The sequence below is a fragment of the Leptidea sinapis genome, chromosome 19, assembly GCF_905404315.1.
Source record: "Leptidea sinapis chromosome 19, ilLepSina1.1, whole genome shotgun sequence".
NCBI lineage: Eukaryota > Metazoa > Arthropoda > Insecta > Lepidoptera > Pieridae > Leptidea > Leptidea sinapis.
Genome location: NC_066283.1, coordinates 2,399,949 through 2,425,357, shown reverse-complemented (window position 1 = coordinate 2,425,357; position 25,409 = coordinate 2,399,949). Strand labels below are relative to the sequence as shown.

Genomic DNA, 25,409 nt, shown 5'->3' with positions numbered 1-25,409 from the left:
GACAGACAGCATTTACGGATAAGGTGAGTTACCGTCGATAAGTTTATTGGGACAGAAAAGTCAACGATAGTTATGTTTTTTATCTCAAGTAAGATATAGAGACTGAATATTAGGAACGGCCGTTAGTGGTATTTTCAAAAGTCTGCAGACCATCTCGCCTCGGAATCTCAGGTTTATCGGCCTATTGAGTAGCCATAATTAAGCTCTGTTCAAACTGAGGCGAATAACACGCGGGACGCAGGACGCGTTTTAGAGCAATTTACTCGCTCGCTGAGCCTCTCACACTGACGCGACTTCCCGCGTGTCATTTTTGGTTCTTCATTGGTGAAACATCATGCATTGTGAGATTAAACAATTCCGCCGGGCGTCCCATTCTTGTTTCACTTCAACGTGAGCGACAACTCACGTCAATTTGAACAAGTCCATATAAGTTAGCTGACACAATCGGCGCGAGCGGCTTACGTCCCGCGTTCCGCGCGTTATTCGCCTTAGTTTGAACAGAGCTTTAATTTGCAGTTTTAATATCATATATTTCCTATGCACGCACTAATACCCCTATGATTCCTCTGAATGTGGGTCACCCGTATTTCTCGCTAGTCCTATTCTTACATCAAAACTTATACAGTACAATATTGTATATTTTTATTGAACAGAGCGCAAGGAAAGAATGCTGGGAGAGTTACTTGCGACCCTTCTTCTCTCTCAGAGCGCCATTTGTTTCCGAAGCGGTAGTGGTATCTGATATATTAGAAATGACATCAAAAAGAATTCTAAAAGAATCAATTTTGAGAAAATAAATGCCTTTTATGCCTCTTAAAAAACAGCGCCATGCAAATCAGCTAAATTCGTAGAAATAAACAAAATGTGTAACCACAAGACCGTACAATCAGTCATACATCCTGTTTAATGTTCCGACAATTGCTAGAACTTTCCAAAAGTTAGTTAGAGTCACCGAGGCGTGAAAGTAAGCTCATGAATACAGCGACAACCTCGCGCGAGTCAAACTATGTCAATTACAATATGAAAACATATGCTGCATTTAAATAGGATTTAAATAAAAGCAGGTACATCACGAGTTGTGATGGAATTTTCTAGATGTTACACAGAAAATGTGACTGAAACTGTATGATCGCGATGATATATTTATGTAACGGGGCTGATCCGATAACTCTCCGACGCGGAAATGCTGCCAGTTTTGTTGGTATTGTTTTTACTTTATGTAGACATATTGTGTTAGTAAATTTATAAGCAGATGTAAATAAATACGGTAATGGTAAGCAATTTGAATTAATTAAAAATGTCACAGGGAAAAATAACCAGCATATTATAAATTTTGACTAGTTTTACGATTTTCAAACCAACGAAATATATCGTACATAAAATTTATCGTTGTACAATAATTATTATATTCGATTGCCATCTTGCATCTCTATTTGTCTCCTCTTGTCTCTGTTCCATCCACGTATCTGTGGATGGAATTAAATAATATTAAAATCGTGATACAAAAGTAGGTGTTGATCATAGATGGGTAAAAATTTGAAGTTATATGATATGATATTTGACCTACCCGATATACACAAATTTTAAAACAAATTGCTTTAGCCGTTTCGGAGGAGTTTGGTAACAAACAACGGGACACGAGAATTTTATATGTAAGATTATTTAACAAAACAGCAGTTTATTTATAAAATACTTACTGATGAAATGCAATATTTTTATTGATTAATATGTAATCTATTAAAAAAATATTTGATTGGTATGCTTACTCAATAGATATAAGCCACATGTTTGAAATATTCTTGTTTAGATTTCTATCTTCCTTACTGTAACCATAACAACCAGCGTAGCAAAACTCACTAAAAAAAGCGATTCATTCGATTGTATGAAACGTGCAGTCATTGATAGATTGACAGATGACGGTTAAAATCTTGTAAAAATTGGAGGTAACCGAAATCCATTACGTTTCAACTGTTCGCTTTCAAACTTAGCCGGATTATGCTTCGTCGTCAATCGTCTTACTGTAATTACTACTATTTCAAACATATGTCGATTCAAGTTTCATACTAAACCACTTACTATTTACTTACTTACTTAGGCACTCCCGCCTCTTATTACCCAGTATTTATGCGGTTATTACACTTGACTGAATTTAGTCATCTAAATTCAGTCAAGTTCAAGTCAAAAGTCATCTGAATCAGTCGCCACTTAATGCGCGACGAATTCGAACGTGTCGTATAAGTACGAGGATGTCGATTGACCGATGGCTCAATTAAAATTGAAAAAATCGAATAAATGAAAATCATGGGTGAAAGTTAGCAAACAATACAAAGAGAATAGGTGTTTCATAACCAGCAGACTCTAGAAATGATCTACGAATGGATTCGAGATCGTTTGAGATAATATAATTAAATCTTGTGACACCGTTTATTCAAAAGCAAGATACTATCTCTACTAGATACAACTACTAAATAAAAATTAGTCGTAACGCTAAGATTTCTTGCAACATGAAATTTATACCAAGATTTAAATTTCATTTCATTAATATCCCAAGCCCTTCTGACAAAAACTATATCTGAAACATGTTACCTCCTCCCTGCGTCGTAATTCTCAGTACTGAGGGGTATGACCACCCCTCTTTATCACTTTCTCACGTATGATCGCTCTCCATCTATTCCTGTCTCTGGCGGTGTGAAAAGCATTGTGAACCATAGAGTCGAGGGCGGAGCGGTTCTGGTCGGACCATCGTGTTGGACTGCGTCCACGAGGCCTCTTCCCATCTATTTTGCCGACCACAATGAGCCTCTCAAGGTTTCCATCGTTCTTCCTTGCGATTTGACCAAAGTATTCTAAAACTCTGCGCAGACATTCGGAAGACAATCGCGAGGAGATCCTGAGTTCACGCAGTATGGAGAGATTAGATCGAAATGCTGTCCAGGGGATACGGAGCATCTTTCTCCAGCACCACATTACAAAGGCGTCAATGCGTTTGCGGTCTGCAGCTTTCAGTGTCCAAGTCTCAGGGCCGTATGAAAATATCGAGAAGACTAGGGTCCGTACCAGAAACATGTTTAGGCTATTACTATTATTAGGGAACATAAAACTTAGATAAGTCCTACACGCACGAAGAGCCACTAGCGACTGAAATCAGTAACTAAATGGGATTAAACTTTCCTATTAGTTTCTGACTAGGCTTCTAAGTGATTCAGTCATTCAGAAACCATTTTAACACTTCTGAATTTAGAAAGCTAGGTTGCTGAATGCGATAATACTTGTCTAAATTCAGTAACGACTAAATTTAGATGACTAAATTCAGTTAAATGTAATAAGCGCTTTTTATCCTCTTTGATAGCAACGAAATGTATATTGTGAAATTGTAGTTTCTTAAGCTTCTTGTAATGTTAATTTTACTATTTTATTTATAATAAATATATTTAGAGCATTCGGAAGACATTTAATCAGTTCAAACCAAAAAAAACAGTAAAATAAGAATATATAAAATTATAAAAAGAATATAAATCATTGTTCAATATATTCGAATACAAAAAAAACCCGTTAGGTTTATGGACAAAAGATTTCATGCCAGGTTAAATACTTAAGTGGATATGACAAGCTACGTGTTACACTCGATTTTGGTGTGCGTACTTGGCTGAGAATAAATATATCAGTTCGCTGCTATTCAACAAGTCCAAAATCCTATTAAAAAAATATAGTTTAAAAAAACTAAAAAAAACGCTTTGGTTTAAAAGATAATGGTTGAAATTTAAAATAAACATCAGTTCCTGCCTTATCGACGATAAAAGAAAAAATTATACAAGTTAAGAAAAATCTAATTTTGAAAATTGAAAAATGGAATAATTTTATCAATTTAATGTACTGTCATCGCTCCTCGATAAATCTACGAAGTTTGAACGAAATCTGGTCGTTTAAAGTGGGTCAAAATCACGCCCAAATGAGTCAGTTACAAAAAAACTTTCATTCAGGTGAAGCTAATAAAAATCGTATAAATATATATACAAGTACTAAAATATGTACTCGATCCGGAATGCTTTAATCGCACGGTTTATGTCGTCACTTATTAAAAAGGAGATTGGAAAAATATATATAAAATAGTACCTATACATAACTTTTGAAAAACAACATTTTATGAACCATGCGGGACCGAACCCATGGCCTTCGGCGTTCCGTGCCGGTACTCTAACCAACTGAGCCAACCCTTCTAGTACCGCCTCGTTATAGAATTCTGTTTGCTTTGTTCAACTCTCAGGTTGTGGCTTCATTCACGGAACGCCGGAGGTCGTGAATTCGGGTCCCGCATAGTTCAAAAAATTTTGTTTTCCAAATTTTATTTGTGTATTAATCCTAGAAGTGAGGGTTATCACTTTAAAAAAACATAACATATTGTATACATAACTTTTTGAAAAATTTGCTTTAACTTTTTTTTTTTGGATGGCGATGATTTTTTTCTAATTGAAACCATTTCTTATGCAAACTTTAAATTAATATTTCTTACTGTAACAAATATTTTATATAGTACACTTATCTTAGAGCGGCAGTTCGCCTACACCGTAACAGTCCCGCGGAGACCTATTTTCAGCGTTAAATTAAAATTGTAAATAATTGAGATACTGTTCCGAGAGCTATAACTTATTATTGAAAACTCCCCTTTTTGTCAAATATTCTTAAATACCAATAGCTTTTGAGTTATTAATTCTTGAAAAAAAAATCTCTTGTCGTCTTAATTTGTTAATAACAACTATAATTTCTTTTTTATAAAAATACAGGACGAGACGAGCAGGACGTTCAGCTGATGGTAATCGGTACGCCCTGCCCATTACAATGCAGTGCCGCTCAGGATTCTTGAAAAGCCCAAAAGATCTGAACGGCACTACAACACCTTGAGACATAAGATGTTAAGTCTCATTTGCCCAGTAATTATACTAGCTACGGCTCCCTTCAGACCGAAACACACTAAAATGTTTACTCATTACTGCTGCATTGAAAATTCCTCTTATTGTCAAATATTCTTAAATAAATGCCAATAGTTTTTGAGTTATGAATTCCTAAAAAAAACAAATTAACATATTTTATTGTCTTTATTTGGTTAATAACAACTGTATTTTTTATGTGCTAAGTACATCCTCAACATTCATTAATCTAGACATCGTTCGGAATCTTCGAATCTGTCATATTCGTGGAATTTTAATGAAGAATTAATACGTTTTTAAACATGTTGACTAGCCTAACAGGTGGAGACAATGAAAAGCAAAAGAAAAAACCCGACGATTGCTAGCGTCAGTCAATTTATGTCGAAACGTTATCTCGAAGGGAAGGCGGCGACAGAACAAACACTCGTTAATTTCAAAAGAAAACCTATCAAAGAGATCAATGGAAGCTATAAATCAAGTTGACCCTTGTTCTTGATTTGCCAGAGACTGGGAGTTATTGAGTCAGTATTCGGCAGCCGGAATGTCTGATTAGCAGCAAATCTAATAGTCATGACACAATTTCAGATTAACTTACGATTCTTTTGGCATCGCCTAAGGCCGTGAGTAGATGTTTCTTTGAATATCATTCGATTTAATTTGTTTGTTATGTAACTCATATTAAAGTTAAAAAATATAACTTTATTTTAAATCATGACTTTTATTTGATTATCAATTATTGTAATGTTTGGCAAAATAAAGTTTGACAACCTGTATAGCCGAGTGGTTAGCGATCCTACCTACTAAGCTAGAGGTCCCGGATTCGAATTCCGGTAGGTGCAAGCATTTATATGATGAATATAGATGTTTGTTTCTGAGTCATGGATGTTTAAATGTATTTATGTATGTTTATATGAATATATGTATGTTTAAGTAAGTATATTGTATTAAATATATCATTGTATTGTAACCCATAACACAGGCTATATATGCTTAACTTGGGGCAAGATAATTAGTGTAAAAAGTGTGTCAATATTAAAAAAAAAAGTTATTATTAAAGATTACCGCGAGTATTACACATTAATGACTTAAATAAAACACTTTTAAAGTATTAAAACGCGTGTAATTGTAACTGTGTTTTTATATTCGATTTTTGCGTAAAAGTTACATTTTTATTATTATTTAAGTTAACCCGACGTTTCAAGACCTTTCCAGATCTCGTTTTCAGACTGCAGATGAAATGAGTCAAGATAGTATTTGTCATAGTTGTAATTACGAAGTTTAGCGCCATTTATTGCCTCAGTGGTGGAGGACACAGTTTTAATCCTTTAACAGTGTTTTATTTCAATACATCGTGACTGTTGATACTAACAATAGTCGAGGACCTAATATTTAGCAATCATATTATGTAAATTTGTTATGTAATTCTCAAATGAAATAAAATTTCCGTTACTAGACAAACCACAACATCAGTAACGAATTTAAAAATTTATTTATCCAAAATTGATTCCAGTCGAATACTTTTTGATGACAATTAAAGCAATAGGAACGCTTCGGTAACAACTATTGGCGTGCTGAGAGAGAAGAAACGGCGCAAGAATATGTCCGAGTAGTATTTTATGTGCCCTTTAAAAAAACTTACATAATATCTTCATACAAGTATCTAATACCGGCCAAATCAGTTGGATAAGGTATAGGCTAGGTTTAACTAGTTTCTCCTATATTATAAGGCCGATAGGAAAAACTAGTTTATATCGGTTTATCCTATCGCCTAAAGGATGAACTGATTTGGTCTATGAAAAATTAGTTTGTCCTAAAATCAGGTTCGGCCGGTAACATATAAACGGATGTAACAATAGGATTTTTTTTTATATAATTGAAACATTATTTGCCGCTCTTAATATACCAGCTGTTTTAGAGCTAAATGGTATTATCCGCCGCGATGGCAAGCGTCCTGACGGAATGCCACTGGTGTCTTGGGAACGGGGAAGGGCGCTGGTGTGGGATGCGACTTGCGGGGACACTCTGGCAAGCGTCGCAAATATGTTTGTCTCAGTGAGTCATACATCTTTGGTGTCGAGACCCTTGGCCCGTGGGGCCCAGAAGTGCGGAGAATGTTCAAAATACTTACTTCGCGCCTCGATAAGGCTACTGGAAACCCAAGCGCTGGCAGCTAACTCGTTCAACGGATCAGCCTTGCTATCCAACGCGGAAATACTGCCAGTATTCTAAGTACGCTTCCACGTAGTTGTAAGTTGTAAGTAGTTATATGATTTGTTTTGTTTGACAAATAAAAGTTAGAATTGAAACATTATATTGAAATGAAAATCCAAACATAAACAGGTGAACATAATATTATTAGTATGATCAGCATTATTTGAAATAAAACAAACTCGAGGAATTAGCCAGATTGTACAAAATTAGCAAAATTTAATAAGCAGAGACGTAAACGCAAAGTTAGAATCACAATCCTTAATGACGCGAATAACGTATTACGTAAGCAGTATTATATTTCAATGTAATATTGTTGCGAAATTTAATTAACTTTGGATTGAGCTTCGTGGATTTACTGTTTGAAACACACGCAAAGTCGTAAAATAGAGCTTCAAAATGTCCAAACAATAACAACAAGTCGAATGTTATATTAACCGACTTCAAAAATGGAGGAGGTTAATTCGCCGGTATTTTTTTTGTAACTACATACTACATAGAGTTATAGGTGAGATGTGGTTGTGTCGCACGGGTGACGTGAGGAGCGAGAGGTGAGAGCGGGGATGCGGCAGGAGAAAAATATAACAGTTATTGTAACCACATTATATTATATTTTGTAGTAATAATTTAATTGACTTTTATGTAGTCTAATATTTACTTTTACTTAGGAGAACTCTAAAAATAAGTTGATTATTAAGTAGTTGAAGAAAATGCGATTATTTTTTTTACTTTGTCATTCATATTATATTGTTTTGGAATAGCTTTTTTGGAGTCAGTTGTTTTTTTTTTAGCAATTACGTACCAAATCTTATAATGACAAAAGATTAAGTATTTGTACGTTTGTTTGTGACATTGTTTACTTGAAGACTACTTAGAATCTTTATTTTTTCAAAGAAAAGGGATGAAACAAGCAAGACCTCACATGATCATACTTGATACGCCCTGCCCATTACAATGCAGTGACACTCAGGATTCTTGAAAAACCCAAAAATTCTGAGCGGCACTACAATTGCGCTCGTCACCTTGAGACGTAAGATGTTAAGTAGCATTTGCCCAGTAATATCACTAGCTACGGCGCCCCTCAGCCCGACCACAGTAATGGGTACACATTATTGCTTCACGGCAGAAATAGGCTCCGTCATGGTAACCATTATCTAGCCGGCACCCTGTGCAAAGGAGCCACTGGTGAATTGGAGATAGTGTACATAAATAACGATAATTCAGTAATGTTAATGGACCACATACACATAACAGTGACAGGGATATGATCTGAGTACCACCGAGCTAGCTCACTTCTTCACATCAATCAAAATTTATTTCTAAAAATAATAATAATACTTAAACTTTTGGCTCAGTAGACAGGGTCACTAGCCGCTGGGCTATATTATGGGTCGGCAAAAACAAAAATCATTAGTGCTCAAAAGTATAGATTTAAAAATATAAATTAGGGAATCCCCCTACTTTATCAACCAATATCCCGAGCTTCTAAAAATTAGTTCACAAATTCTTTTGCACTTTAACTGGTGAGTAGGTAGGGGAGCGGGGGGCACGTTGTTACAATTTTTAGATAGTTGTTAATATGACAAAAGCTATCAAATAAATTATTCATTTGATTACTTGTAATGTTAGTATGTCTATTTATCTATTAAATTATGACTGAAAAATTAATAAAATGTATGTAACTTTTTCACAATGGAGAATTTAACTAAACAAGTAGATTGTAACATCTTACCCCGGATTTGGGGCTAGTTGTTACATGATCGGGGCACGATGTTACTGTAGATAAATAAACAAAATCATCAGTGATACATATTTTTTATTAGTATTTCAAAACAATATAAACAATAGAGATCACTTTATACAGTCTTCTAACATTTATGAGTAATTATAATATCTATTATGGTAATTATTAAAGTTTTATTCACTAAAAATCACTTTGGCAGGAACATTTTAAAATCTTATATAAAAATTCTACTTCTGTCATCCACCCCGATGAATTGCCAGCTCCAATCACATCTACTGGTCCAGTACGAAGAAAAAGATCCGTGTATCTCATTCTGGGGAGCAAATTCCCAGCAGCATTTATGGCACATGTAAGAAGTGTCCCTCTTTCGGCAGATATGATCGCACCGACCTGTTTTTGACCCCGGGCAGCAAAAATTTTTTTAGGCTTCTGTACTGACGTGACACCTGTTTCGTCAACGTTCCATATTCTTGAAGCAGTGAATTCATATTTTTGAAACAAGCCTTGCAGTTTGTCAAAAAAACTTTTAATGTTGGTTTTGTTGAACGATGTTGCTCCACTAAAAGATGTAGCTTCTGGTGTTCGTAGAGATAGTTGAGGATTTCTATCCATAAAACTTCTAAAGCAGTCCGTCCCAGCCGTATTATTTTTATGACAGCTGGGGGGAATATTTTTTAAGTCGAGTTTTAGAGAACATTGATAATCTAGTTTGCGTACTTCTGTTGGTATTAAACCGAAATATATTTCTGACTTTTGAGTAGATAAGAAGCTAATTTATGTTCTGTTTCTTCTGAGAATACCAATCTAGGTTTAACGTAACCCAATGAACAACTTTCGTTGTATTTGGTTTTTCTGACATACCTGGATAAGGACATCGGACACAAATTAAACATCTCGCTTGCTTTACGAATGCTCGTTTTATTCTGCAGTACTTCTGCTGCAGCAGATTCATAAACTTCTTTACTAGTTGTACCTCTTTCTGTTTTTCTTTTATAGTTTCTCATTCTGGAAAAAACAAAGAATATGTAGAATTTTTAAAATGAGAAAACGAATGGTACAATACCCAGATATGATAATATTTTTGTTACATGTAACAACTTACCCCAAACAATTGTAACTACTTGCCCCATGGCACGTTTTTTAATATAAATTGAAGTCATTATTAATGAATATCGAAAGTAGAATAAAACAATGTACAATGTACAATTAAACAATGACACACAACGTAGCAGCTCAGCGCTTGGCGGGTCACTGATTGTTTTTATCTAATGCACGATGTTATAGGAAAACAAATGAGTCCAATTATGTCCATAAAAGAGTTTAAAGTCCCGGTAAAAAACGCGTGTAACTTCTTACCCCTGTAACAACGTGCCCCCCGCTCCCCTACTAAGTAAATATTATATTGGAGTTTAAGCATGAAATTGTCGATTTGCAATAAATAAAACTTCCATAGTGCGAGATTTTAGAGTTGAACATTTTTCACATGCAAGAACATAAGATATTTTTTACCAGGGAGGCTCCTTTGCACAGGATGCCGGCTAGATTATGGGTATCACAACGGTGCATATTTCTGCCGTGAAGCAGTAGTGTGTAAACATTATTGAGTTTCGTTCTGAAGGGCATCGTAGCTAGTGAAATTACTGGGCAAATGAGACTCAACATCTTATGTCTCAAGGGGACGAGCGCAATTGTAGTTCTGCTCAGAGGTATTGGGTTTTTCAAGAATCCTGAACGGCACTGCATTTTAATGGGCAGGGCGTATCAATGACCATCAGCTGAACGTCCTACTCGTCTCGTCCATTAATGTGATAAAAAAATCTATCCATGCTTGTCTGGTGTTCCCGGAAAAGCAATAAATTACCCATAATTTACCTCACTCTTTATTGCGATGCTATGAAAATAACTTCAAAATAGTTGAGCGTACAAAAATGGCCGCTTATGAGCGCAAAACTTTCCCCATAAAACTGAGCGTTGAGTTGTTGAAGCAGTTTGTGAATCCTAGCAAACAGTATTGTTCAAACTGGCTCGAGGGATTATTTCAACTTGCTTCAAGTTGAGATCTTTTTTAATATAAAAGAACTTGAATTGAGGATTTCGTTCTGTGGGTTGAGATGACTCGAAGTGGTCAGCGTTTTGTAGTTTTAAAAGTATTCAAAAAAACTATTTTCGGTGGAAGTTTGCATGGCAATGTACATCATATAATATTTTTAGTTTTATCATTCTCTTATTTATAGTTAAGGAGGGGGGGGAGGGCACACACATTTAACCACTTTGGAAGTGTCTCTCGCGCAACTAGAAACCTCGATATAATTATTAACTACCTATCTATCCATACACACGAAAAGGTTTGATGAAAAAAAATTTTTTTTGATTTTCAGTTCTAAGTATGGGGTATATAACTATGACCCCCAAAATTTATTGTTTTTTTTTCTATATTTGTATGAAAATCTTAATCCGGTTACTTACCTATTAACTACTTACCAAGTTTCAATAGTATAAGTTCTTATAGTTAGTTTCGGTAAAAAATGGCTGTGACGTACGGACGGACAGACAGACATACCGAATCTATAAGGGTTCCGTTTTTTGTCATTTGAATCTTTAAATTCTGATTTGCCTATGAAATACTTGGTCATAAAAAGAATATGGAAATATTTTATTTTCATTTCAATGGAAACTGACACTTACCCCCTTATTCATAATAGTCTGCTAACTTATAGCATTGCTAATTCTCACTCTGTCTTCTTCTATTGACCTAAGTCAGAATGAGAAAAAACACTCCTAAGCGGCTGTTTAAAGTTAGCGGACCATTATGAATAACGGGGTTAATGTATACATTAACGCGAGAGCAAATCGGCGGTTAAAAGCTTGTTAAGTTGAAATAAAATGAGCGATACAGAAGTGTCTAATATCATTATTTAATGAAATAGAGAAGTTTCCCTCACAGAACACATATTTATAATTCATAATTGAGCGCTCAACTTTCAGTTTATTAATAATATTTACATGAATTTTCCATTTGTTTGTACAAAGCTTCGGTATTAAGTCATGTTTAATTAAGCATAATAAACTTTGTTTATCATAATATTGTTTTCTCACTGAGTATCACAACGGCGCCTTTTTCTGCCGTGAAGCAGTAATGTGTAAGCATTACTGTGTTTCGGTCTGAAGGGCGCCGTAGCTAGTGAAATTACTAGGCAAATGAGACATTAACATCTTATGTCTCAGGGTGACGAGCGCAGTTATAGTGCCATTCAGAATTTTTGGGGTTTTTTAAGAATCCTGAGCGGCACTGCATTGTAATGGGCAGGGCGTATCAATTACCATCAGCTGAAAGTCCTGCTCGTCTTGTCACTTATTTTCATTAAAAAAATAATAATTGTGGAAATATCATTTGTGTTTTGAAGTAGTAGTGATATAACCTTAGACTCCTTAGACACCTTTGGTCTCCACTGCGCTGCAACTAGATACCGTACAACCTAAGAACAATAGCTAATTTATTACGCCAACTTTATATTGTAGTGTGTATTGGATATTTGTAAAGATGCTTGTGTGCGTGGCATCTTGACGCTCAATGGCATCTTTCAAGTTTTGTATCTTATATATGCTTTCTGTTATTTTACATTAAAATTGATAAAATACAAAATACTTACTGACTATACGTGATCCCAGTGTCTTTCGTATTTCTTGTAGTATTATTTTTACAAAGTTGTACAAAGTAAAAGGTTAGGCATAAAAATATAATATTACCTACTAGCTGACCCGACAGACGATGTTCTGTAGATAATAAAAAAATACTGTTTATAGGAATGCGCCAATAATATTTCAAAACATCAAGAATTATTTCGTAAAAAATGCGCCCTGTTATTATAATGAAATTGTTTCACAGCGGAACTGTCAAATCGTGCGTCACAAAATTCTTTCGTTGAAAATATGTCCATACAAAACAAATTTTGAAAATAAAAATAATTATGGGTCGCAAATCGTAATAAAAAGTATTTTATCTCTCAAGTTGGACCAAACTACACTCCATGAAGTAATTCCCATTAAAATCCGTACATTTGTTTAGGAGTCCATCGCGGACAAACAACGTGTCACGTAATTTATATATTATACTAGCTGGCTCGACAGACGTTGTTCTGTAGATAATAAAAAAATACTATTTTATATGAATTTGCCAATAATATTTAAAAAAATCAAGAATTATTTCGTAAAAAATGCTCTATGTGTGTATGTGAAATTGTTTCGCAGCAGAACTGTCAAACCGTTTGTCAATATATCTCTCATAGAAAATTTGTCCATTCAAAACAAATATCGGAAATAAAAATTAATTATGGGTCCCAAATCGATATAAAAACTATCCTATCTCTCAAATTGGACTAAACTGCACTCGATGAAGTAATCCCCATTAAAATCCGTTCATTAGTTTAGGAGTCCATCGCGGACAAACAACGTGTCATGTAATTTATATATATTAAGATAAGATATTTCTTATAATTTTATCATGTATTTGCTCATTTTCGAAGACGTGGAATTTCCGTAACTATTTAGTAAGTAAATTATAGTAAGCCCCATGTAATACTATAAATGTGTCTGTACAAACTTATTAATGGAATTATAGATAGGCCCGATCTCTTATCTAAAATAAATATTAATATTCCTAGGAAAGTACAAAGGTTAAGGAAACCTCCTTTCAATATTAACGGAATTAAATCGAATTTGGTTCAAAATGCTCCACTATACCGATGCATGAAAAGTTATAATTCGGTTCATAACATAGTCCCTGTTGGATACGACCAAGAAGGAAAGAACTAAGGAAAGCTTAGAGATAGACATTTTCTCAAATTCTATAACACAATTTAAGAAATTGGCGGATGAGACACTAAAAAAGCATCTTAGTTAGAAGGTAGTTAATTGAATTAATGTAAAATATGAATTTAATAGAATTATTTAATTTTTAATAATTATTTTTTATTATTTGTTTTTGTTTGTTGTATCAATTTGAATTACAATTTGCTGTAATTAATGTAATAATATTAATTTTATTTATTCTATTGTAAGTATTTCTTTTAATATGTTATAACTGTAGAATCATTTTATTATTATATTATTTTTGATGAAAATTACGGAGTCACCTCTATGTTATTCATGTGGAACAATTGAGGATGTTGAGCACTTGTTAAAGAAATGTGTCCGATTTCAGTCTAGTAGAGACAAAATTGTAGGACTTATGGGTTTGAACAGATTTGATACGGGCATGTTTGTAAATATACTTGCCCGCCCTGCATCTAAGGATGCCATAAGCCTGTTTGAATCCATAAGTCTTATTTGTTGAATACTATAGATATAACTTGCTTTTCCTTTTATTAACTTTTTTTAGTTTGTTAATATAAGAATTTTGTTTTTTTAATGTACTTAGATTATACTGGGGCTGACATGTACATACACGTATAAAAACCCCTAAATTACTATAAAATTAATAATTTAACTATGTATTGTAATTTAATTTAATTGTGATTTTATTTTTAATTTATGACATAATCGTTATTAAATTTTTAAAACATAGAAATTTTTACTTTTTAATGTACTTTCTTTTCATATAATAATGCTATTTGTGCCTATAATTGAGGTAGCATTCAACTTGTATTTTAGTCTATATATATATTGCATGAATTAGTGTATACTTTGTTGGTGCAATGAATAAATAAATAAATAAATATAGTTATCTGTTAGTTGGTTAGCTGTTTTAATATTTCTATTGATAAACTGTGGTTTGTAGTGGATTCAAACATATATTCGTATTAGTAGGTATTAGCGTATATTGCTACCGATAATATAAACTATTACTTTGACTGGAACCTTATCTCCATTTGCTTTTTCATTAGTAAACTGCAGGTATTCGACTGGTTTTCAATTACGGAATAATTAGTATTCCAGCACAAAATTGTCTCCATTTATCTTCTGTCCCAGAGACAATTGATTACCGAATGGTATCGCCTAGGAACGTGGATGCTTGGACTTAATTACTCTTGGTGTATTCCTGTTATTGTAGATATTCGATTGGAGATTGAATAGGTGCAAACCTTGAAGTTTGTGTAAACTACATCAGAAAATTGTATTTGATTTAAATTTAGGAATTGTAGACAATTTAATGAAAAAGAATTTATGAAAAACTGGTCAAGGGTGAAGACTGAAGACCGTAGTATATATAAACATACAGCTATACTTCTCTAACAGAAACATATTCGCAGTGAAAACTTCTCCAAAGAAGTACACTGAGAACTTTTGGTGTGAGGTAAATTTTACGTACTAGTGTTCGAGTGACAAAATATACACAACACTTAAGTAATTTCTCTTACAATTTCCTTATATGAATGTTTGTTTTCTTATAAACTGGACCCAGAAGAGAAAGTCGTTCAGCTGATGGTAAGCGATACGCCCTGCTACAATTCTGAGCGTCACAGGTCACTACATTTGCGCACGTCATCTGGAGACAAAAGATGTTAAGTTTCATTTGCCCAGTAATTTTGCGGCGCCCTTCAGACCGACACACAATAATGCTTACACATTACAGCAGAAATAGTCACCGTTGTCGTACTCATAATCTAGCCAGCTTCCTGTGCGGAGGAGCCTTCCACTGGTATAAGTACCAATTGTAAACCTATTATAAGTGTTGGTAGAACTTTCAGACCATTTGGACGTCTTTCATCAGTAACCATCTCGCACTAGGGATTTCCGCTTGTAAGGAGGGCGCGGGGTGATACGGAGGCAATGACGCGCACGGTAACTCTGAAACTTTATTGTACTTATTGGTGCTTACGGGTGCACAAAATGTACTCTACCAATAGTTATAACAATTAAACATATAAAAAATAACAAAAGTATACAATACCAATTATGTATGTCCAAATGTACGAGTAATTATAGGAATATAACTAGCCGTTCCTGCCCGCTTCGCTGGGCGAATTTAAAAAGGAACTAATTTTTTTTTCCTCTTTTTACAAAAATAATAAAAAATAAGTAGTCATATACATAGATAAATTTCGCATCTAATGTTGGTAGTTTCATGTCGATACGATCAGTGGTTTAGGCGTGATTGAGCCTCAAACAAAGACCATTTTCATTGTATTATATATTATATAGAAATTTCCATCAGATAACGTCCTGCTCCTCTCATCCCTTATTGTAAATAAATCAAAATTTCTTTATTTGTACACAGTCATTATTGTACAATCACAATCTGTGTAAGGAGTTATACTTAAACAAAATTAAAAACTAAAAATAATGAAGTTATTGTCTCTTGTGACTTGGATTATAAACATATAAATAAAAAGAGTATGGGCAACTTAAAATAACCCGGAATTTATATTTCTCCAATTTGATAAAAATAGCACTGAAATATTTACAGTTTAATCGTTATATGAAAGAAAATAATAGAAGCCTATTATAATATGCGGGTATTCCGAAAATACTCGCGTCATCGTCAACCAATTACCGAATAGTTTGGACTCGTTTCCCCACCCTCTATTGAACGCTTTAATTGTACAGAGTTCCGTGTATGAATAGATATTTGATACCTTTCTATTGTCGGAAAAATGTTTGCGCTTTTGTCGGTTATATTAAATGTTAATAAAGAAAAGCTTTACGTCATTCTTATTAATCAGAGAAAGAATCATGATAGTTTTTAGGGTTCCGTGTCATATAAAGAGCCTATTTTACCAGTCTGTCTACAGATGTCTACCAGTCTGTATACAAGGGGAGGCTACTTTGCACAGTATGCCGGCTAATTTATGAGTACCACAACGGTGCCTATTTCTGTCATGAAGCAGTAAAGTGTGTGCATTCCTGTGTCGGTTCGGTCTGAAGAGCGCGGTAACTAGTGAAATTACTAGGCATATAAGAGTTAACATCTTATGTCTCAAGGAGACGAGCACAATTGTAGTACCGCTCAGAATTTTTAGGTTTTTCATGAACCTAAGCGGCACTGCAATGTAATGTGCAGGGCATATTAACTACTATCAGCTAATCGTCCTACTCGTCTCGTCCCTTATTATCATGAAAAAATATTGGTGGTCTATGGACTACTGGAGTCTATCCCAGTACATTAATTCAATTCAAGGAATTTTATTAAGTAATTTATTATTCTATACCCATATAATATATTTACTTAGTCGTGATATTTGCCGAGTACCAATATAATTTAAGCAATACGAATTGGTACATTTAGAACAGAAACTGATGATAGTGATAGTGAAAAATGAGTAGTGGCAAGAAACTTCAATTTAAACTCATTCAGGCTGAGATCTATAGAGCGTATTTAGACTTTGCTCAGACTTTACTTACGTAAAACTTACCTGAGTGTACGCTTAGCATTATCTTTGATTTCGTTTTTACAGTAATGTGACAGCTGAAATTATACTGCACTTAAACAAAGTTACTTACTTAAGTTTCTTGCTACTTTTTCTCATTAACTAACTTTCCAGATAGTAAACAGTGGATTTTATATCTTTTTTACTTATTTATTTAACCGTTTATTAAAATTAGATACAAAATGGTGAAAGTATAAATGAGACAAAAAAAAATAACAATCTGACGACATGGTTAACTTTGGTACATGTTCTTATGGAGACAATGTCGTTTAAATGCTTACTGATACTTGGTATGAAATGTATTTGGCTGATACCAATAAGGAAACTAGACTAATAACTTCTCCCCTCTCGGCGCGGTCATAAGTCAATATCCACAAAATCTGGTTTCTCAGAGAATCGATAACAAGATGACACAATGTAAATATTCCGACGAAAAAAACACAGTACAAAAAGAAGGACTTAAAGAAAAACTTGAACCGAAAAGAATATTTATATATAATTTGAAATATCCAATAAAAAATTTGGAAGTTGCTCCCCAAAAATAAACTTTGGAGTTAAAAATCTTTGAATTTTCAGCGATAACAACATTCTTTTTTTAAAGAATTTAATAGAATTAGTTTTTTTCTAAAATTTAAACCGAACAATTATTCAATCTAATATGTTTGTTTTGAATAAACAAATGAAAACCAGTAAAATAAATGCCCATTTGTAGCTTAGCCACATGATCAACACAAATATTGTAGGGTTGGTTGTAGCGTTTACAATCCTAGTCAGTCCACGCCTTAACGAGGTCCTTAACCTACGTATTCAATGTAAATTTTATAGAAATAAAAACATCAAACAAAAGAAGTTGTAGCTAGATATTAGAATTCATCATTATACATATTTGAAGCTCGCGAAATTGTAACATAAAAGAGGCATTATAAAAGTAGAACAAGCACTTGAGTTGAGTGACCGCCTCAGTGAAAGAGGGAGCCTCGCCACTCCAATGGTTCCCCTCTTTTGACATCCACGATAATGATGTTTGTAGATCCAGCTCATTTCTAACGCCAACCTTCTAAAGATTCTTATGTGATTCGATCAAATACATTTTACTAGATTTAATGTATCGTACATAAAATACCAAGAGGAATATGGCCACAAATAAACAGCACTATACAGAGTAACACTTTTAGAACCCCCAAAATGTCGTAGTTTCTTATTTAGGGTAAATAATAATTAGTTTTAGTACTTTATTGTAATTTTTGTCGAGAATTAAACGTTTCTTATTTTTAATTATTCGTTTATTATTTATTTATAAAAGCCTGTTACAATATTAAAACTATTACTAATTGGAATCAGAATTAAAATACGATATTTTATATATCATCCCACAGCTAGGCTTGCCCCTTCTTCTTTTATTCGTCCTTATTGTTTGATGTGCGGGACCACAACACTCCTTCGAAATTTACTCGAAGGTCTCTCCATCTAGAACCAGGTCTACCTCTTCTTCTTTTGGCATCTAATGGGTACCAGACTGGTACCCATTCGTGATCAAGTCAAAGTAACATAAACTTTTTTCAAATAAGTTTAAGCTAAGCGCTTTTGAATCGACAATATTTAATTGAAACTACTGAATCTACCATATGCTCGGAAAAATAGAGCTCGTGAGAAGAACATAGTATAAGAAACTCAACGACCACTGGAATCAGTGAGTATTTTGAAAAAGCTGTGCCTTTGCAATAGATAATAAAGTAATTCAAAGTTAAATGAGTTGTAAATGTCAAATATTTCATAACAAGTGATAAAAAATAAACTCTTGCTGTGCTATAGATAAACGCGAACTAAAGTTATTCCAAGTTAAAAACATTTTGTCTTTATCCTACCTTTGTCACTATAGAATTACAAGATGGGGGGGGGGGGGATGGGGACCACTTCTGTGGGAGGCTCCTTAGCACAGGATGCCGGCTTATCTATGGGTTCCACGACGCGGACGGTGCCAATTTCTGCCGTGAAGTAGTAATCTGTAAACATTACTGTGCTTCGATCTGTGTATTATGTCTCAAGGTGACGAACGCTGTTGTATTGCCGCTCAGAATTTTTGGGTTATTCAAGAATTCTGTGTGGCACTGCATTGTAATGGGTAGGGCATATCAATTATCATTGGTGTGGCACTCCTATAATTGCGATCATCACCTTGAGACATAAGATGTGTAGTCTAGAAGTCTCATTTGCCCAGTAATTTCACTAGCTATGGCGCCCTTCGGACCGAAACACAATAATGCTTGCACATTACTGCTTCACAGCAGAAAAAAGCGCCGTTGTGGTACCCATAACCTAGCCGGCATCCTATGCAAAGGAGCCTCCCACTGTTTCAGTCTCATTTTTCCAGTAATATTACTAGCTACGGCGCCGTTTATGCCGAAACATAAAAATGTTTGCATATTATTTGTTTTACTTAGCCTTCCACTTCGAAACATCAAACATAGTACCATCTTGAGTTGGGACTTTAGCAACGGGTGCAGTATTATGTAAACGGGTTGAGTTGATTTTATTAGCACTCATATATCAGCAGATGAAATGGATTGGCCCGAGATGGGCTCTTATAGCTCGGTAGAAAAATTTTTCGTATAAGAAAACACATTGATTTTGTACATACGCTATCTGCATACAAATTGCAGCGATAAATGAATTCGAAAGCGACCATTTTGCTTCCTTGCCAGCGTAGCATCTGGTCACATAAAAATAAAGTGGCCATTGAATTGCTTCTCGCTAACTTACAGCGTAAGTTAGACACAGACACGGAACTTAAGTAACTTCTGTCGATTTTCTAAGACACGTACTTCAGTAACATGCAAATTGGGCACGCTTATCTTTGAGACTGATTTTCGATTGCATTGCGTGCATCCAAATTGGGGGGATACGAGATTGTTATATCAATACAATTCATCATTCATTTGAAAGTTCTTGTTTTAAGTAAAAAATATATAGAAAGTACATTACTTGGCACAGTCAAAGAAATATCAAACTTTTATACATTTCAACGGCGACATTGCCTTAGAGAAACGAAATGGTCAATGAATCGTATGTTTTAACATCGGAGATTTATAAAACTTATAATAATAACAGATGGTTGATGATTTTAATGTGTACCTTTGGAGAGGTAGGTAATATTTGCTTACTAAAATATTCAAATTATTTAGCTTAGTATTAAGCAATCATTAATTTATTACTGATGGCAAAGGTAATAAGTTAATCCCAATAATTAATTTTGAAGCTGGTTTAAAAATAAAATACTTGAACGATTTATTCAAAGCGGTAATTAGCTTTGTGCATATTTCACTGTCGTCATCAAACTGATTTAGTAAAATATAATACAATTATTCCTGGTGATATAATCAAATTCTTCGTGAATAAACTTCAAGCCAAAATAGATTAGTCGCTTACAATGTAAAAAGTGTAGTATTTTAAGTATTTCATGCACAATTTAGCTGCGTCAAAAAGTAAACTAGTAAAAAAATCTAAAATTTATTGATGTGAAAACGTCTGTGGGTACGCAGACCTTTTTTGTGCGTTTTAGATGGGACTGAGCTGCCACTTAACATGGAAACAAAGAAAAAAATTATGTTTTGTATTTTTTTTGCTATGGAAGAGGAGCACAAGCGAGCGTAGGACACCTATTGTCAAGTGATCACCGCCGCTGACACTCTCTTGCAACACCAGAGGAATCTTAGAAGCGTTGCCAATCGTTAAACGGTGCAATCGTGTTCGTTAATCAAGTTTAGGAAGCCCGCGATACATGTTGATCTAGTGCTATTGCTAAACTTTTTGTAATTTTTCTTTTTCTGAATAAAGTTTACGCGTATTTATTATGCTCCCATGTTATATTGTCCTGGAAGAACTGCGCAAAGAAGCCTATTCCATAAATTAGGTCATGGTGATAGAAAGTTCTTTAAAAACCGCATTGTAAGGGACAAAAAGAGACATCAAGATGCTGAAGCTGATAATTTTGTGGAGAATGCCAAAGTTTCAACAAAAAAAATACAATAATTCTGCGCACTTCACTATCACGTCGGCAGCCGTTAAAGACTGAAGCCCCCACAGCCTTTTCCCGTTAACTTTTGCTTGCGAACATCCCATTGCCTTTGTTATAATTTGTACATAATCTCTTGTAACACCAGAGGAATCACTAGAGCGTTGCCCTCCATATGTAGTTCAGTCAATTAAGCTTAAATTAGGTAAGAATCTCGGTATACGAGATTCTTATTCTCTTATCGATAGTAAATCAACTATATATGGCGCGTTTTCGACAGGAGGCACCGGTTGACCTGAAGTGATGCTGTGACCGCGCGCTCTCCGCCCTCTATCACGAAAACGGTTCACCGTATAAAACATGGGACGTTACGACATGGTTACCTTCAAAAAAAGCGCGTACACCTTCCTCAAAGGCCGGCAACGCTCTTGTGATTCCTCTGGTGTTGCAAGAGAATGTTGGCGGCGGTGATCACTTAACACCAGGTGACCCGTACGCTCGTTTGTCCTCCTATTCCATAAAAAAAAATTAAACAAAATTTGTAGAGTATTTGGTAATCTACAGTATTGATATTAAATACAAATAGCAAAAAACCCATAGGAAATGAGATATTTCCAAAAAAAGCGCAAAAAACCGATTTTTGTGAACTTTTACCTTGAAATTTGATAGTTGCGTACACCCTACCATATGTAGGCTTTGAGACAATTTTTAGGTTGTCAATATACAAGTATTTACAGACTTACAGCTGGGTATCTCTAATTCCGAGGTGAACTTGCTATAATGACTGGACTAATGAGGCAACAAGCTTAACTGCTCTATGGGTCATTATGAAATTCTCACACGTTGTCAGGGATACAGGAATAGATATAGGTAAATTTGATCCAGAAATTTGTGTGAGTTCTCAAGAGAGCCCGATATTAATGTAAAGTGGGCGAAGTGCCTCGACCTTGAATATTTTTTAATTACAAACCCACAACCACAAGCACAAAGCTAAAACTTTCGCTTTTCATTCCTTCTTTCGCTTGATATATGAATACTGGAATATATACCAGTGGGAGGCTCTTTTGCACAGGATGCCGTCTAGATTATGGGTACCACAACGGCGCTTATTTCTGCCGTGAAGCAGTTATGTGTAAGCATTACTGTGTGTCGGTCTGAAGGGCGCCGTAGCTAGTGAAATTACTGGGCAAATGAGACTTAACATCTTATGTCTCAAGGTGACGAGCGCAATTGTAGTGACGCTCAGAATTTTTAGTTTTTCAATTTTTCTGAGCAGCACTGCATTGTAATGGGCAGGGTGTATCTATTACCATCAGCTGAACGACCTGCTCGTCTCGTCCCTTACTGTCATAAAAAAAAACTTATCACAACCACACCTTATCATGTAATCAGTTCATCATTGCCACTCTGAGGGTATTTTATTACAAGTTACCTTATATTTTTACTGGCAACAAAAACTGACCGTTAAAAGGGATTTGTAAAGATAATTTATATTCTTTAATGCCTGTATTTAGTCATAAATTAATTAAAATGCACCCTCATAAATTCTATGGACATCATAAGGGTTAATTAGGCGTACGAAAATTCCTTTTTATGATTTAAGTAGCGACTCGGCCCCGAAGCTGTAATTTAGAAAAAAAGAATATATATCTTTTTGTGTTTGCAGCTATTTTTGTTACATATTGCGAACTAATTATAATTGGATGTGACGCGCGAAACGGAAACGCATTAATATATATATATATCATATCTCTTTTAACAAAGTTTTGAGTTAGTAAATTAGTGTTTATCTTAAGATCTTGTTTAGTTTGGTTAACCTTTATTATTTGTATATCTAGCTCTGATATGGCCCCCTTTATAGGTGTACGTCTTCATTATATTTTTCAATAGCTCTCTGTTTCTGTCGTAAATAATCCAGTTCTTTCTAGCAATTTTTTTAATATAAGAGGAGGTAAACGGGCAAGTGTCTCACGGGATGGGGAGAGGTGAGACATTTCGCAACAACAGGTGTCAGATGTCAGAGATGAGTTGCCGGCCTTTAAGGTGGCTTTAAGGTGGCTTTTCATGAAGGTCCTTAATTTTTATCGGTTCGGGAAAACCGCAGTAGGAAATTGACTTCACAAAGTGGGTGTGTGAGGCAAGAACTTTCTTGCATAACGCGCGGTTGAATGCCAGACGTCAACGTGATGTCCGGTGGTAGAATTCGGCCGCTAGAATCAACCCAAACAGCTCCTCTGAGCACTCCCAGTGATAAATGCTGTAGAAGATGTAGAGAGAACCCACATCTCTACGCAATGCGAAAGAATCAAGCCGATTGGAGATGACTTGATCGTCGATGATTTGAGCCACTCTTCGTTGTATGTGGTCAAATGGAAGAAGCTGGTTCTAGGGAGCTCCCGCCCAGAGGTGAGAACAGTACTCCATGTGAGACCGAATTTGCGCCTTATATAGTTGCAGGCGGTGGCTTATAGTGAAGTACTGTCTCGCCATATTGAGCACACCATGCTTTTTAGAGACCAGTTTGGCCTTCTCTTCCAAGTGACCACGGCACTGAACCTCGCTCGATATGTCCGCCCAACGACTTTTTGGCCTTCCAACATTTTTTCTGCCAATATATAACATAATATTATGTTAAGTTAAATTTGTAATTTCACTATCTACGGCTCCCTTCAGACCGAGACAAAACAATGATACACATTACACATTTCTGCTTCACGGCAGAAATAGCCGGCATCCTGTGCAAAGGAGCCTCCCTGGACGAAGAAGATCGCTACTATCTTTAATAAAGACCCGCCGTAACAATTTTTCATGGTACAGATATGACCTGTTACAGTTTTGTCGTATATATATATATATATATATATATATAATATATTATAATTAATTATAGTATATAATATAATTAATTATATTATTATATATTTAATATTAATATTATATAATTAATTATAGTATATAATATATTATATATTATAATTAATTATAGTATTATATATATATATATATTATTCTGAAATTGTTAGATATTTTAAAAAATTGGTGAAAAGCAGGAATACGATTTGTATGTTAATTTCATATAATATGAATATTATATTTTAGAAGACACAAATTTAATAATTTGGTAGTTTAGAAACTTATTATCATTTTGACTATAAATCTAATTATAATAAGCAAAACACTATTTTACTTACTGATTCACGTAAAATAAGAATCCATAAATCACTTTTATATCACAAGTTTTTACGTTCAATTACCACGAAATATATGAGAGCTTTCGCTGAAAGCTCTCGTCTGCCCCGACGTAGAGATGCGCGATAACTGAAGCTTCAGAGAAAATGATGGAAAACCTGCTGTATTTCAAACCAAAATAGCGTATGTGCGAACATAACCAAGCCAATTTAAGCCTTATAAACACATGGTTATGAATTATCATTGCATGATGCATGTTAAAATTGTGATCTTGTAAGCGCCAAAATGTTAGTCCTACGTTTCGACAAATCCAAACTTACGTGCGAATAATTTATGGCTATTTTGATGAGCTATTTATGGGCGCAAAGAGAAAATTGAGTGACTTTGGCTTTTATTATTTAATTAATCGTAAAAAGGAAAAGTTATTGGACCCTAAGTTACTTAATTCGGCGAATGATGTTAAATATTGTTTCGGCATATTAAATCAACGGCCTGTTCTTGTTGATACGTATAACGCGAACAAATAATTGAGTTAGACTCGTGATTCTATGAAAAAAATTGATAGCGGAACGTGTGAATGATGTTAAGTGGGAGGTGGTATACCAGAAGGAGACTCCTTTGCACAGGATGCCGGCTAGATTATGGATACCACAACGGCGCCTATTTCTGCCATTAAGCCGTGATGTGAAAGCATAAGGGTTGTTCACCCTTAACATTTCTTTTTAATTATTGAACAAACTTTTTTGTTTTTATTTTATTATGACGTCCTTCTACGATCGATAAATCGAATCGAAAATAGTTCTACTATTTTTGTATCGCTATTTTTACATTATTCTGTTCCATTCACAAAACCGCTATAGGGTTGCAAGGTAGCAATCGAATACAATAATTGTAGTACGATATATTTGGTACGTCTGAGAATCGGTTGCATCTATTTTTTATACCTCAAAAATTTTTGTTATTAA

General features: G+C 34.6%; 1 protein-coding gene across 4 annotated transcripts in view; it reads right to left on the bottom strand.

The window, feature by feature from the left end:
* The window catches only part of LOC126969930 (KH domain-containing, RNA-binding, signal transduction-associated protein 2-like), a 212,448-nt gene extending 187,872 nt beyond the window's left edge, over positions 1 to 24,576 (bottom strand). For all 4 annotated transcript variants that reach the window (XM_050815566.1, XM_050815568.1, XM_050815567.1 and 1 more), the window contains exon 1: positions 24,447 to 24,576. The gene's annotated coding sequence lies outside the window, so the exon portion shown is untranslated. The remainder of the gene's footprint in view (positions 1 to 24,446) is intronic.
* Positions 24,577 to 25,409: the final 833 nt, after the last annotated feature.